The sequence below is a fragment of the Podarcis vaucheri genome (assembly GCF_965113315.1).
Source record: "Podarcis vaucheri genome assembly, chromosome: 14".
Taxonomy (NCBI): Eukaryota; Metazoa; Chordata; class Lepidosauria; order Squamata; family Lacertidae; genus Podarcis; species Podarcis vaucheri.
In genome coordinates, this window is record NC_138752.1 from 31,365,501 (window position 1) to 31,379,587 (window position 14,087).

Below are 14,087 nucleotides of genomic sequence, written 5' to 3' on the forward strand. Positions count from 1 at the left end.
CATTTGCTGCTGGAAAAGCAGAAGTACAAGTATTACATCAAATCAAAACATCCAGCCTCTCACCTCAGAAATGGCCTAGGAAAAAAAACACACAGCAAAACCCCCAGAGAAATAGATGAACGACACTGCACAGAAACCCATACACACACACACACAAAAAAAAGCTGAAACAGGTGAGCTCTCTTTGCACCCCAAGGAGACAAACTCCTCTGGGGTCACCCCTGGTAGGTTGGCCTTATATCCTCACTTCTCCAGCACAGGTACAACTTAAGGTGGGCAGGTTTGGGCTGATGTCTATAGTGCCATGTGAGCCTAGGCCTGATGAAAATGACCTCCCGAAGACGCCAGCCTCTTAGAGACAACTGCTTTCACAAGGGGAGCAGTACCTCTCCCCACTTTCCCTCTTCCAGACAGTTGCCTTTTTCCCACTTACCTCCTTCTACTGCAGCAGCACAATTTCAAAACCCAATTGTTACTCACCTTTTGGTGTCTGCTGCTAAATTCTGGGGAAACCTTCCCTTTGACAAATCTAAATTATTAGTAAAATATGGCAAGCAGCCTCGCTTGAAAAGATCTCCCCAGCGTTAAAAGGTTGTCAGGGGACAAAGCACACAGGACAATTTTTGTGTGTGCAATTTGGCATCACTTTATCTCCTGTGCTAATAAGGCAGAACACAATCATCCCATTGTTCCTCCAGTATACAGTATAGTCATACTTGGCTTCAATAAGAACATAGCGAAATGACTCTCATGTTTTTGCACAATTGTGCATTTAACACCCCCCTGGAATGATTTACATTGCTGGGGATTTAAATTGCTCTGTGCTGCGTGTTGTAAACCTCAATTTGTTTCTACTTGTTCCTATAGCATGGGAAGGCAAACTAAGGCCCGGGGGCTATATCCGGCCCAATCACCTTCTAAATCTGGCCCACAGACAGTCCGGGAATCAGCATTTTTTACATGCGTAGAATGTGTGCTTTTATTTAAAATGCATCTCTGGGTTATTTGTGGGGCATAGGAATTTGTTCATTCTGCCCCCAAATATAGTCCGGCCCCCCATAAGGTCTGAGGGCCAGTGGGCCAGCCCCCTGCTGAAAAAGTTTGCTGACCTCTGCTTTATAGTAAAAAAAAAAACACGCTCACAAATAATGACAATGGAATAAAAAAGAAACATGAAAGTCCTAGAGTAAAAGGGGAGTCAAGCAGGAGAAATTGTACTGAGAGATCAAGAGGGATAAGGATCTAGTGCCATATTGTTGGATATGGAGGTGAGGAGCTCGTCAGAAATTTTATGGAGGGCTGTTTCTGCATGCGCAGGGGGCAGAAGCCAGCCGAGTGCCCTCCAGATGTTTTGCACTACAGTTCTCAGCAACCCCAGACAGTGTGCCTGAAAGACAGTGTGGTGTAGTGGTTAGGGTCTTGGACTAGGACTAGGACCTGGGAGACATGGGCTCAAATCGCCACTCAACCATGGGTGACTTTGGCCAGTTACCATCACCCAGCCTAGCCTGCTTCACAAAGCTGCTGTCAGGATGAAATGAGGAATGGGGAGAAGGCCTTGAGGCCCACCTTTTCCTCCTTTGAATAAAAGTATGACTATTAATAAATTAAACGTATCACATATACATGCCAAACTGAGCATGCTGTGAGTTGTTGTGGTTATTATGATTATTTTCAAAAGCCCCAGAGATGATGTGTGTTCCTACTGTTGGGTCACTGACCTGTGATGACTCTTTTTGTACACATAACCTAAAACATGCAGGGCTCAATTCTTGCCTGGCCTCAGCTCCTGAACCCTCCTTTTCCAGTCTTGGAGCTCAGCCTTGGAGAATGTGATGTGACACTACAGAGAAAGAGCTCCTGAGCATGTGTGGAGTGCTGTGTCATCAGCTCACCACTCATGCATTGGATCAGTGGGTGCTGGCCCATTGGGGCAAACGGGGCACTGCTCCACCACCAGTCTTGCCCTGCCCTTGGCCAATTCCTGGCTAGCTGCTTACTCAAAACCAGTCTAGAGGGTAGCACTGCCAATTTGCTTCCTCCTGCTCCTCCCTGCTGAGTTTACAAGGAGGATGAGGACGGGGACAGAACTAGAGTTGGCTTTGCTTGTCATTGGCTCTTGGCGCAACCTACTGCTGGGCTTCTTGCATTCCACCCCATCATTCCCAATTGACACCAGCCATCACTGCATGGGGTCAAAGGCAAGGGAACCATGTGTGAGGAGATGGTGCCTTGAGCCCCTGCACCTGTCTTTTTGGAAATTGTATGACCCCCTCCTCAGGGCTTGGGTTGAGCAGCGCCAGGTCCCACACAAAGGGCTATGGCTCAGTGTTTTATGGATCTCTTTGCCTGCAGAAGGTCCCAGGCCTCTCCAGGTAGGTCTGGGAGAGAACCATGAATGAAGTCCTGGAGAGCTGCTGCCAGTCAGTGCAGACAATACTGAGCTAGATGGACTACTCTTCTGACTCAAGATAGGACAGACCCCTAAGGCAGAGACTTGATTAAGAGAGGGGTGGGAGATATCGGGGCAGAGCAATCGGAAGTAGCTCCTTCTGTTCCACAAGCTTAGTGGCAGAGCCCCTGCTTTGCATGCCGAAGGTTCCCAGGTTAGGCACCCCCAAACTCAGCCCTCCAGCTGTTTTGGGACTACAACTCCCATCATCCCTAGCTAACAGGACCAATGGTCAGGGATGATGGGAATTGTAGTCCCAAAAAACATAGGAAGGGCCGAGTTTGGGGGTGCCTGTACTAGCAGCTGTCAAGGCCCTTTACAAATTACAGTTCCTAGGATTCTTTGGAAGAAGCTGTGGCTGTTAGTGCTTTGAAGGTCTTGTATGGATGTGACCACTATCATCTTCCAGCTCCCTTCCCCTTCTCACATCTGGCCCCCGACAGATGTTGTAGGACTACAACTCCCATGGGAGTTTTTGGACTACAACTCCCATCCGGAGGGAGGCTAGGCAATGGGAACTGTAATGCAAAAATACCTGGAGGGCACCAGCTTCTTTTCTTCTTTTTTGCGGGGGTGGATGAGCGAAGGCTGCTCTCTTCTCTGCCATAATGCTGCTCTTCCTTCACTGGCTGGCACCTCTCGCCCTTGCCAGGCGGCCTCGGGGCTTCCCTCCCCGCTCCTGGGGCTCGATGGGAGGGCGTCTCCTGGCTGCTCCGCCCCCGAACCGGCTCCCGCTGCAGGGCTGGGCGATGCCGGAGCGGCTGCTCGCGGCTGCTGGGCGCACCTGGCAGGGCCAGGTAGGAAGAGGCTGCCGGCAGGTGGAAGGGGCTCGGCGCGGCCGCTACGTCTCCCCGCTGCCAGCTCGGAATCCCAGTAGCGGCAGGTAAAACTACCTGGGCGCGTGGGTGGCATGCGGAGCGGGCAGCCGATGACGCGGGGTGGCGGGGGGCAAGGAGCTGAGAGGGGGGTCCCTCTCTCCACCCCTACCCCAGGATGGGGTGCAAAGAATAGTCCCGGGGTGCTTCTGGGGGCACTGGGGCTGGAATAACCTTCCAGTGCCAGGCTTGGGGTGGGGGCGGGGGCGGTTGGCACAGGCTGCGGAGGCCTGTTTGGCGGTGCCATGACGGAGAGAGAGCTTGCCAATGCGCAGCTAGATGGCATTTAATGAGCGCAGGGCATGGAAGCTGGCAGGAGTCTGTGATCACCACCAGCATAGGATGGCATGAGCAGGGGAGCAGGTGCTTCTGCCCGGTGGGGGAGGAAGGGGTTAATGGAAAGGGGGCACAGCTGTTGGCTATGGGGAGGCAGGCATTTGCCCCATGCCAACCGAGGTACTTAGTACAAAGGATCTATCTCTCAGGGAGGGGGGCAAGAAGGTTGGAGGAGGAAGTGTTTTTGGGGGAGGCTCTGGCGTGCCACCAGCTTATTGTGGCAGGAGGTTAGAACTGATTTCCGTTTTGCCCAGATCATGCAGAGAGGGGTTGGGGGTGGGGGCGGAACTGTCCTGCCAACTGCATCTACATCCTGTGCCCTATATCCTCTATATCCCCAACAACCTTGGAAGAGGCCTGGTGCATAACAGAAAGCGGGAGTCCTTTATAATCTAAAGCATTCTGATCATCATCACATTAGTATCTTTAAACTACCACCCTCCCCACAGATTAGCAAAGCTGGCTTTGGCACCTGCAAGATGACTTCAAAAGATATTCAGACTTGTCTCGCTGTCCTGCCTTCTAGGAAAGGCGGTGGGGAGGGGCTTGGGACCGGCAACCAGGGACCTCGGCATTGTTTTAGCAAACTCCCTATAAATTGGGGGGGGGGGGAGAAGGAGGGAAGGAAGTGCCATGACAATTAATCTAGAATTCAACCAGTTTAATTGATGTAGACGCAGCCTCAAACGGGCATGCTGCAGCCTGGGTGCTTGTCGGCCTTCCTGCGATGCATCCTGTAAGAATAAAGTGCTTGGCATTTGGATATAAGATTATTGTATAGATGCAGTGCCTTTTTTCTGGGGGTACGCTGGGATACGCATACCCCTAAACATTTTGTGAATCTTTGTACTTTTGTCCATTTACTGTATTTATTTTCCTCGATTTGATCGATAAAGTGGTGAGTTTCTTGAGTCAAAATGAGAGTACCCCTAAAGAAAAAAAAGGACTGTATTATACAGGCACATGCACACTCCCCCACCACCACGTGTGGGTCACAGCTGGCTCTGTCTTTTTTTGCGGAGGAAGGTTAGTCAAGGAAAGCTGCGGGGGTGGGGAGGTGTTTGTGTGGTTTGTGCAAGTGTGTATCTGTTTTAATTATTAATCTGTTCTTTGGTCTCCTGTGTTTGCTGACCTTGTGAGGAGGTTCCCAGCTGTGCACAGAGTGCTTTGGTTCTGTTAGATTGGGGGGGGGGAATATGCAAAAGGGTGCACCATGCCCACGGGCAACTCCACACACCCCCTCCGTGCCCACTACAAGGTCCAGCATAATGTGTGGGGCAAGGGTATGGGGCTGGTCATTTTTTTAAAAAACAAAAAAAAGGTGCCAGTATTCACCATGGAGTTACAGTGACACATGTTTAACCTTTCTAAAAAATAAATAAATAGAGATACATAAATAATAATGCTGGTACTGTGTAACCTTGACTGAGTACCCCTGGACAAAACCACTAGGGCTTGGAAGGAAGACCCTGGGGATGAGGGCTGCTGGAGATTCTTGGCTTCAGAGGAAACTGCAACTGCAGCACAGCAGCCCCTGCTGGCCCCCACCCCACAATAGTGGCAACCAAGCCCGTTGATATAGCAATGAGTAACAATAGAGTTAAATATTGTTTCCAGTTACTGTGGGTTGCAGCCAAGCCTCCGCCCTTCAGCTTATTCTTGAGGTTACTTTCATTTCCTTGCGGGGGAGTCTGTTCACCAACGAGCATCCTCTGGTTCTGGGCCTGCAGAGTGGGTAACGTTCTCTTATCTGCCTATATAAAATGTAAGATTGCACCGCTGCTGATAGGTAGTTTTGTGTGGCCTCCACATGTGGCGATATAAGATGGGGGGCAGAGGCGCTTCATACAGCAGTTTAGCAAGCCTCTCTGTGGAGCCTCTTCTCCTCCTGAAACGTCCCTGCAAGCATGTTTAATGAAGAGCACGAGGGCTTGCTAACTCACTGTGGGAAGCACCTCATCCCCTCCTTTAAAAAGAGCTGGGGGTGTGGGTGAAATGGTGAAACTTACTGGAAGAACAGGACAACAAGAAGAGAGGCTTTTAAAAATAGAATGAGGAAAATGTATTGATTACTTGAAGATAAACAAAGTAAAACCTTTACCAGGATTGAGATAAACACGTGCAGTAAGAAATGATTACCGTATTTTTCCGTATATAAGACTATATTTCCCCTCTATTTTTTCAAGTTTAAAAGTGGGGGGTTCGTCTTATACATGGATAGTGCATATAGGGTATTTCTTTATTTGGAGTCCCCAAAAATAGGGGTTGTGTTATACACGGGGGCGTGTTATACACAGAAAAATACAGTAAATAGGAAAGATAAGGAAAAAATGAAGTAAATAGTTTGAACAGGATACACAGCAATAAAAAGATATAAATTAAGCAACTGCAAAAAGGAGGAAAGTCGAAGGAAATGTAAATTGAATTTGTAAATATTTTGTTTTTCTAGTTTAAAATATTTGAAAAAAAAGATTATTTTTTTAGGGCTTGGGGTGAGCTGTGGGGGGATAGATGGGGAAGATGTAATGGGTTTGATTAGGAATGAGGGAAAGGTGGTTGGCGAGTGAATTGAGCAGACTCAGCAACCTCTAGTAATAATAATAATAATAAGCTTCTCTGGGAGGCTTCCAACAAAATATTAAAATACAGTAATGCATCAAACATTAAAAGCTTCCCTAAACAGGGTTGCCTTCAGATGTCTTCTAAAAGTCTGGTAGTTGTTCTTCTCTTTGACATCTGGTGCGAGGGTGTTCCACAGGGCAGGCGCCACAACCGAGAAGGCCCTCTGCCATCTGATATGTTCACCCACAACTTAACAGCCTGGTTCCCTGTAACTTGGCTTCTCGTAGTGAGGGAACCGCCAGAAGGCCCTCAGTTCTGGACCTCAGTGTCTGGGCTGAACGACGGGGGTGGAGACGCTCCTTCACATATACTGGACCGAGGCTGTTTAGGGTATTGTTAGAACTTAGCTGTCTAAAGTATTGTTAGAACTTAGCAACAGAGGTGGAAAATGCAGCATAGCTAGAGCAGTCCCAACAAAAATGCCTCCCTTCCAGGACAACTAGGATAGTTCGTGTTGTGTGTGGTGGTGTTGTTGCTGTTTATTTATTAGAACCGCAACCTATGCACACCCTCTTCCCTCATTTGGCTGCAACAAATTACCAGCATAAAATATAACCAAACAGGTCTGCACCATCCATTTTAGCCCTCCAAATATTGGTGGACTCTTAATTCCTATCAGCCCCAAGCAGCATGGCCAGTGGCAGGGATGACAGGAGCTGTAGTCCAACAAACATATGGAGGGTTGCAGTTGCCTCATCCTGGGTCAAAGCCTGAAATAGAATTCATTATATAAAAGAGAGAGAGAGAGAAGAGAATACAGCACATCATTCATTGGAGGGGATTGGATTAAACAACCCTTTTTGGCCCACGTCAGCTTCCATTTTTCTTTGGAATGTATTGGTGGGGAAAGGGTTAACCTCTCTCTACACACCCCAGTCCTGCTTTCCCTCTGCCCCCCTCACTGCTTATTGGTGTTTGTGTGTTGTATTAAAAAAAATAATAATCTAAAAATTACAATGTTGCAAACACCCAAACAAACATCAATAACTCTTCCTCCCCTTACAAGAATAAAGTGTACCAGATACACTCTGCCACGGTTGGGCCTTCACTGTTGGCATTTCTACATCTGAACCATTTTTTAATATGCATGTCATAAAGGCATACCACCATTCAAAAAAATCATTTTGTGCCCGCCGCTTGTTCAGTGCTTTTGACTGTTTAGTCAGCTTTTCCATTGTCCAAACTTTCTGTCTCCAAATGGATAACTGCAAATTATCCAAACCCTCCCAATTTTGAGCAATCAGTTGAGGAGCTGCAGTAGCCAGTTGCTGAAAAGGCTTACGTAGTTGCTGAAAAGGGAAAAAAGTAGACACTTTAAATGTAATCAGGCATTTAATGGGGTCATTTGGTTTGGCCCTTGTCTCAGTGTGGGATGGAAGAAGTATGGAGCGAGGCTCCTCCCGATGGCCTATTAATCGTGAACTCATCCTGAGTTGCTTGCACTAAGTGAACAGGGAGGTTAGATCATTTATCCAGTCCTCTGTGTTTTTATTATTCTTATTATTTTCATTGATATACCACTTACTATCTAAAACACTGGGTGGTGGGATTACCTCCTAGAGACCTAGACCATGGGTAGGCAAGCTAAGGCCCGGGGGCCGGATCGGCCCAATCGCCTTCTAAATCTGGCCTGCGGGTGGTCCGGGAATCAGCGTGTTTTTACATGAGTAGAATGGCCCTTTTATTTAAAATGCATCTCTGGGTTATTTGTGGGGCATAGGAATTTGTTCTTTTTTTTCTTCTTCAAAATATAGTCTGCCCCCCCACAAGGTCTCAGGGACAGTGGGCTGGCCCCCTGCTGGAAAAGTTTGCTGACCCCTGACCTAGACTAAAGGGAAGGGGGTGCTGGAGGTGTAAATGACTATCAGACTTTGAAAAGCTGGCAGCGTTGAATTAACTTCATCCATTTTTCGCATTAATTAAACCACATAGTTTTAATTGGATTTGGAATAAATGTGCCTTTGATTGTTCCCATTTTGAATTTTATCGTGTTGTTATCTTCCTTAATGGGTTCTGCAAACTGATGTTCTGAATAGTACTTTCTTTAGGGTAGGGTAGAGGGCGCGGGTGGCGCTGTTGGTAAAACCTCAGCGCCTAGGACTTGCCGATCGCATGGTCGGCAGTTCGAATCCCCGCGGCGGGGCGAGCTCCCGTCTTTCGGTCCCAGCTTCTGCCCACCTAGCAGTTCGAAAGCACCCTTAAGTGCAAGTAGATAAATAGGTACTGCTTTACAGCAGGAAGGTAAACGGCGTTTCTGTGTGCTGCACTGGTGCTGGCTCGCCAGAGCAGCTTCGTCACGCTGGCCATGTGACCCGGAAGTGTCTCCGGACAGCGCTGGCTCCCGGCCTCTTAAGTGAGATGAGCGCACAACCCTAGAGTCGGACACGACTGGCCCGTATGGGCAGGGGTACCTTTACCTTTTAGAGGGCGCTGGGGAGGAGATTGTGGAACTATGGGGGCAGTTGAAAAGGTTTAGGAACCACTGGTCTAAAAGATATTGAAGCTGTTTACAACAGATAAATACTGAAGTGGGTATATACACTGAGGCGACCCATTCCATTTTGCCACCTGAGGCAAAAGGGAAAGGTGCTGCCCTACACACTTTATGCCACCTTCCCCACCAAAGCCTCCCTTACCAGGCTGTCTGGAAGGTTGTGTGAAGCCTCTTTGCAATCTTGCAGGGCTCTTGTGAGACTCTCACAAGATCTTGGAAGTGCACTAGGGGGACGCACCCACAGAGGTGCCCCTTGGATTCCACTGCTGGAGGTAGCTGCCTCAGTCTGCCTCATGGACAGGCCAGGCCTGATTTATAAGTATATACATACGCAAAATCAGCACAGTAACACCATGTCAAAATACATAGGCTGTATCCATATCCATAGACATAAGATAGATAAAACCAAAGAGCATAGTGTGTGTGTGTGCGCGCGCACCAAATAAGTAGAGCAACACCATATCAAAATACACACACTGCGCCATAATAGTTATAATAATAATTTTATTATTTATACCCCGCAACTCTGGCTGGGTTGCCCCAGCCACTCATGGATACGTATCTATATCCATAAACATGAAATAGATACGTAAGCCACTCGCACTCAGCAATATGACAACGCAATGCCTAGCATACAGAAATAAGATCCACTCCTAGTTTGATGGATTCATGCCCCATCTCCTCTGGGACATCTAATACTCCTCTCTCACCGGAGTTGGGCCAGACCTGGAGAGTAGAGAACAACTTCCGTCCACTCGCTGCCACCACCAAGAGTCATAACCTGCCTGGTACTGCACAATCTCAACACTAGATAAAGCAACAGTCAGCACTGGTAGCAGACACAAACATCAAGCTCACACTCAAGGTCACCATAGATTCAAATTGTTGCTGCCAGCCAGCTGCTAGGCTCACCTTCTTCCCCCAGCACCTTAGCCTGCTCCATCGTGTGCTCCACTGGGGTCTTGTAGGTGAGCATTTCGTGCTGGGGCTGCCCACCCTTGGCTAAGAGCCACAGGATGAGACCTTTGGACTCATGCCCTTGCCAGGCACAATATTTTGATATAACAACAACAACAACAACAACAATTTATTTATACCCACCCATCTGGCTGGGTTTTCCCAGCCACTCTGTGGGGCTTCCAACAAAAGATAAAAAATACATTAAAACATCAGTCATTAAAAACTCCTCTAAACAGGGCTGCCTTCAGATGTCTTCTAAATGTCAGATAGTTGTTTATCTTCTTGACATCTGATGGGAGGGTGTTCCACAGGGCGGGCGCCACTACCGAGAAGGCCCTCTGCCTTGTTCCCTGTAACTTCACTTCTTGCAGTGAGGGAACCACCAGAAGGCCCTCAGCGCTGGACCTCAGTGTGCGGGTTGAACGATGGGGGTGGAGACGCTCCTTCAATACCCGGGAAGGTAGGAAAGAGGGGATAAAAAGCACAGTCTTCTGTCAGAAAACCAATTGAGAATATAAGAATATCCCTACAGCTGGATCAGGCCAGTGGCCCATCTAGTCCAGCATCCTGTTCTCACAGGGGCAAACCAGATGCCTCTTGTGGGAATCCTGCAGGCAGGGTCTGTTCACAAAAGCACTCTCAACTGCAAGGGTTTCCAGCAGAACATTCCCTGCTGCTGACGGTGGAGGCAGAGCGTAGCCATCATGGCTAGTGGACATCGAAAGCTCTCTCCGCCATGAATTTGTCTAACACCCAATCTCCTGCCCTCTGGGCATCTTCCCGTTTGTTGTTCGTTTGCCCCACATTTTCCTGGCACTTTCCAAACCACAAAAAGTCAGATTCTTTGTTCTTAAAGTGGGTAGCTTGCACTAAGAACACTTTGATCCACTTTAACTCTGCAAACCTCTAAAATAAAACCAGCCTTCTAAAATCTTTATCCCAGTCGGTGTCTGTCTTGGATGTGAATTGATTTTATTTATGCGCTCTCTTTTTTTTACGTATATAATTGCTTTTTAAAGTTGCTTTGATAGATGTAGCTGTTTTCTTTTTTCTGTTATATTATAAATCGCTTTGGGAGGTCTCCAGGGTAGTGATTCATGCATGAAATTAGCAACAACAACAACAACCCTAAAACTATGGTTTGTGCTATAGACCTGCAGACCTAAGATCTTCACACAGCAGGAAGCCCCTCTCTGATTGATTGATTGATTGATTGCATTTATAACCCACACTTTTCTCCAAGGAGCTCAAGGTGCTGTATGTGGTTCTTTCCCTCCTGAATTAATCCCCACAACAATCTTGTGAAACCTCACTAGACTGGCTGAGAGACAGTGACTGCCCCAAAGTCACCCAGTGAGCTTCATGGTTGAGTGGCGATTTGAACCCTGGTCTCCAAGCTCCTAGTCTGACACACTAACCACTCAGCATTGCAACCTTTATGAGATTCTGCCCATCCTTGGTACAAAAAGTTCCAGGGCTGCAACAGAGGAAGGAATGTCTCCTTCTCCTCTGAGAATATGAAAGCCCGTTGCTGATACGAGCAGACGGGTCCCTTGTAAGGGCAGACAGCACAGAAGGGGGAGGGGAGGCGTACATGCAGAGTTTTGCTATGAGCAAAGCTGGAAATTGCCTAAAATAAACCTCCGGCTACACCAAGAGGACCATCAGGATTTCCTTCCACTTCTCCTCTCCCTCATCTTTTGAGGGACCTTCTGCTCTGATCAGCGCTAGAAGCAGAGCTGAAGAATTCCTGGCTGGCTTTCATCTTTCCAGAGGGGAAGGGACTGTTCCTTCTCTGTCCCCTCAAGCCTCTGCTGGAAGGTGAGATCTCTTTGTACTAAGGATGGCCTAACAAGGCCGGCTCTTTCCTTGGGCAAAGTGAGGCAACCGTCTCAAATGGCAGATGCTGGGAGGCGGGATGGCAGAGAGCAACAGCAAAGTGTTAAAGGGTGGGATGGTGCAACCCGTACACTCAGTCGATGATACAGCCTCATCCCCAGGGTTGAAGCAAGATGCAGACACCAGTATGGTCAGCTTCTTGGCATGAGCATATACAGGAGTTTTTCCAGGGGGGGGGGAGTAAATACTCCAAACCAAGAAGCAAACTTACGTAACTAGCATGGTAGATTATGGCTTGGGAGTGGGGCTGTCCCTCTTGTCCTGTGCGTAGAATTGGAACTGGACACCATCTCATCTTTCGCCTGGGTCAGCAAAATGCCCTGGGGTCAAGGCAGTGGGCCATCCCCTCCAATCCATTCCGTTGTCAGGCTATTCCAAACTTTCTTTCCATCACGCCCAAGGCTTGCCTCCCTTCCTCCCCATCTTTTCCTTTCCTGTTTTTGTTCAGCTTAGCAGCTGGCCAGAAAGGAACTTATATAGTCAACTCTAGAAGGTGCCTTTTTTCTGGCTGCATTATTTGCTTCTAATTTTCTTGCTACTGTTGCATTTACAACATCCACTTGTTTCACTGCAAAACGTGGTACAGTGGTACCTTGGGTTACAGACGCTTCAGGTTACAGACTCCTCTGACCCAGAAATAGTACCTCGGGTTGAAAACTTTGCTTCAGGATAAGAATAGAAATCGTGCGGCGGCAGCAGCGGGAGGCCCCATTAGCTAAAGTGGTGCTTCAGGTTAAGAACAGTTTCAGGTTAAGAATGGACCTCCAGAACAAATTAAGTTCTTAACCCGAGGTACCACTGTATTCTAAGGCTGGGAGCAATGCACAAGAGCAATGCACATTTGCTCTTGTGCATTTCTTGGGTTGTTCTAGTTGTTGAGGTGTGCAGGGACTCGAATACCAGAACAGAAAAGATGGGGGGGTGATGGACGGGAGGGGGATTCCCCCCCATCCAACTTCACCCACTGGTGTACATTGCAAGTGGCAATTTTTTTAAATAAAAAAACAACTATTTATCAACCACACTTGCATAGAAAATAACATAAGGTGGTTGACAACTTAAAAAGAAACTCCCAGTAAAAACTATTTTTAAAATGTCAAATGTGGCAAGGAATCTGTTAAGAACACAAGAGTAGCCTGCTGGATCAGGCCAGTGGCCCATCGAGTGTGGCATCCTAGTCTCATAATGGCCAACCAGATGCCCCGGGGGAAGTCCATAAACAGGATCGGAGCACCACAGCATTCTCTCCACTTGTGATTCCAAGCAAATGGCTTTCAGTGGCTGAACACAGCCCTCATGGTTGGAGGGAGCGTGCTCTTGTGCTCAGATTCTGATGGCAGGAATACAATACAGTACAAGCCACTGTGAGACCAGGATGCTGGACTTGAAGGGCCTCCTTTGGTCTGATCCAGCGAACCCTTCTTACTTTTTAAATTGTAGACAGTATCTAAACAATGAAATGAAATGATTTTTAATTATGCGATAGCTGTGACTTGCATTGCATTCAGGTCTGACAGAAGGAAGTGTTTTTCACAATTCATTATTGACTTCTGTGCAAGAAAAAGTGGTATCTTTTTTGTGTAAAAGGGTTAGTTTAGGCGTGGATGAAAAGGCTCTCCTCCCCCCTTAGACCTTTAAATGCCAGATGCATGGCCATATCCTGTGAACATCCTGTAGGTATCAGTCCTGTCTGCTTGCTGTTAGAAGATGGACCACTCCAGGAAAACAATCCAGATGTTCCCAGAATCCATCTTGGCTTATGCACTCCTGCTGCAGCTGAGCGAATCACAGCCCACAAATTGTGCATCTTTCCCAGGAGACACTCCTCTGTGCTCTGACATGTGCAAAAAAAAAACTGGAACAGAGTTTCCTTGCTCCCCACACTAGTAATTAGCTAACGCAGCACCATGGAGATGCCACAGTGAGTTATTCCCAGAGGGCAGAAACTCTGTCACCCTGTCCTCTCCACTCTTTCTTGCAGGAAGTGTGTGTGTTACTGAACGTTTTCTGTTTTGAGAGGTGCAGGAGGAGTAGCATGCGGTGATGACAATGCCCAGGGAATTCCTGCTCCCTTAAATAGAAATCATAGTTTTTAAACGGAGTAGGGACTTGGCCAGATGGCATGCAAAGCAGCGACAGAGGCGAGAAGGGCTTCAAATGGCTGCAGACGGCAACAGATCAGTTACCCAGCATCAAGAAAGTCCTTCACACAGTGCTCTGTTAAACTATGGAACTCCCTCCCACAGGAAGCAGTGAAGGCCACCAACTTGGATGGCTTTAAAAGAGCAGTGTTTCCCAACCGGTGTTCCGCGGCACACTAGTGTGCCGTGAGACACCGGCTGGTGTGCCGTGGGAGGGAGTCGGGCGGCGAGAGGCGGCGGCGGCGAGGATCCGCGTCGAGCCGGGGGCGGCTCCGCGGTGGTGGTGCCGAGCGGCGGGGCAGCGCGCG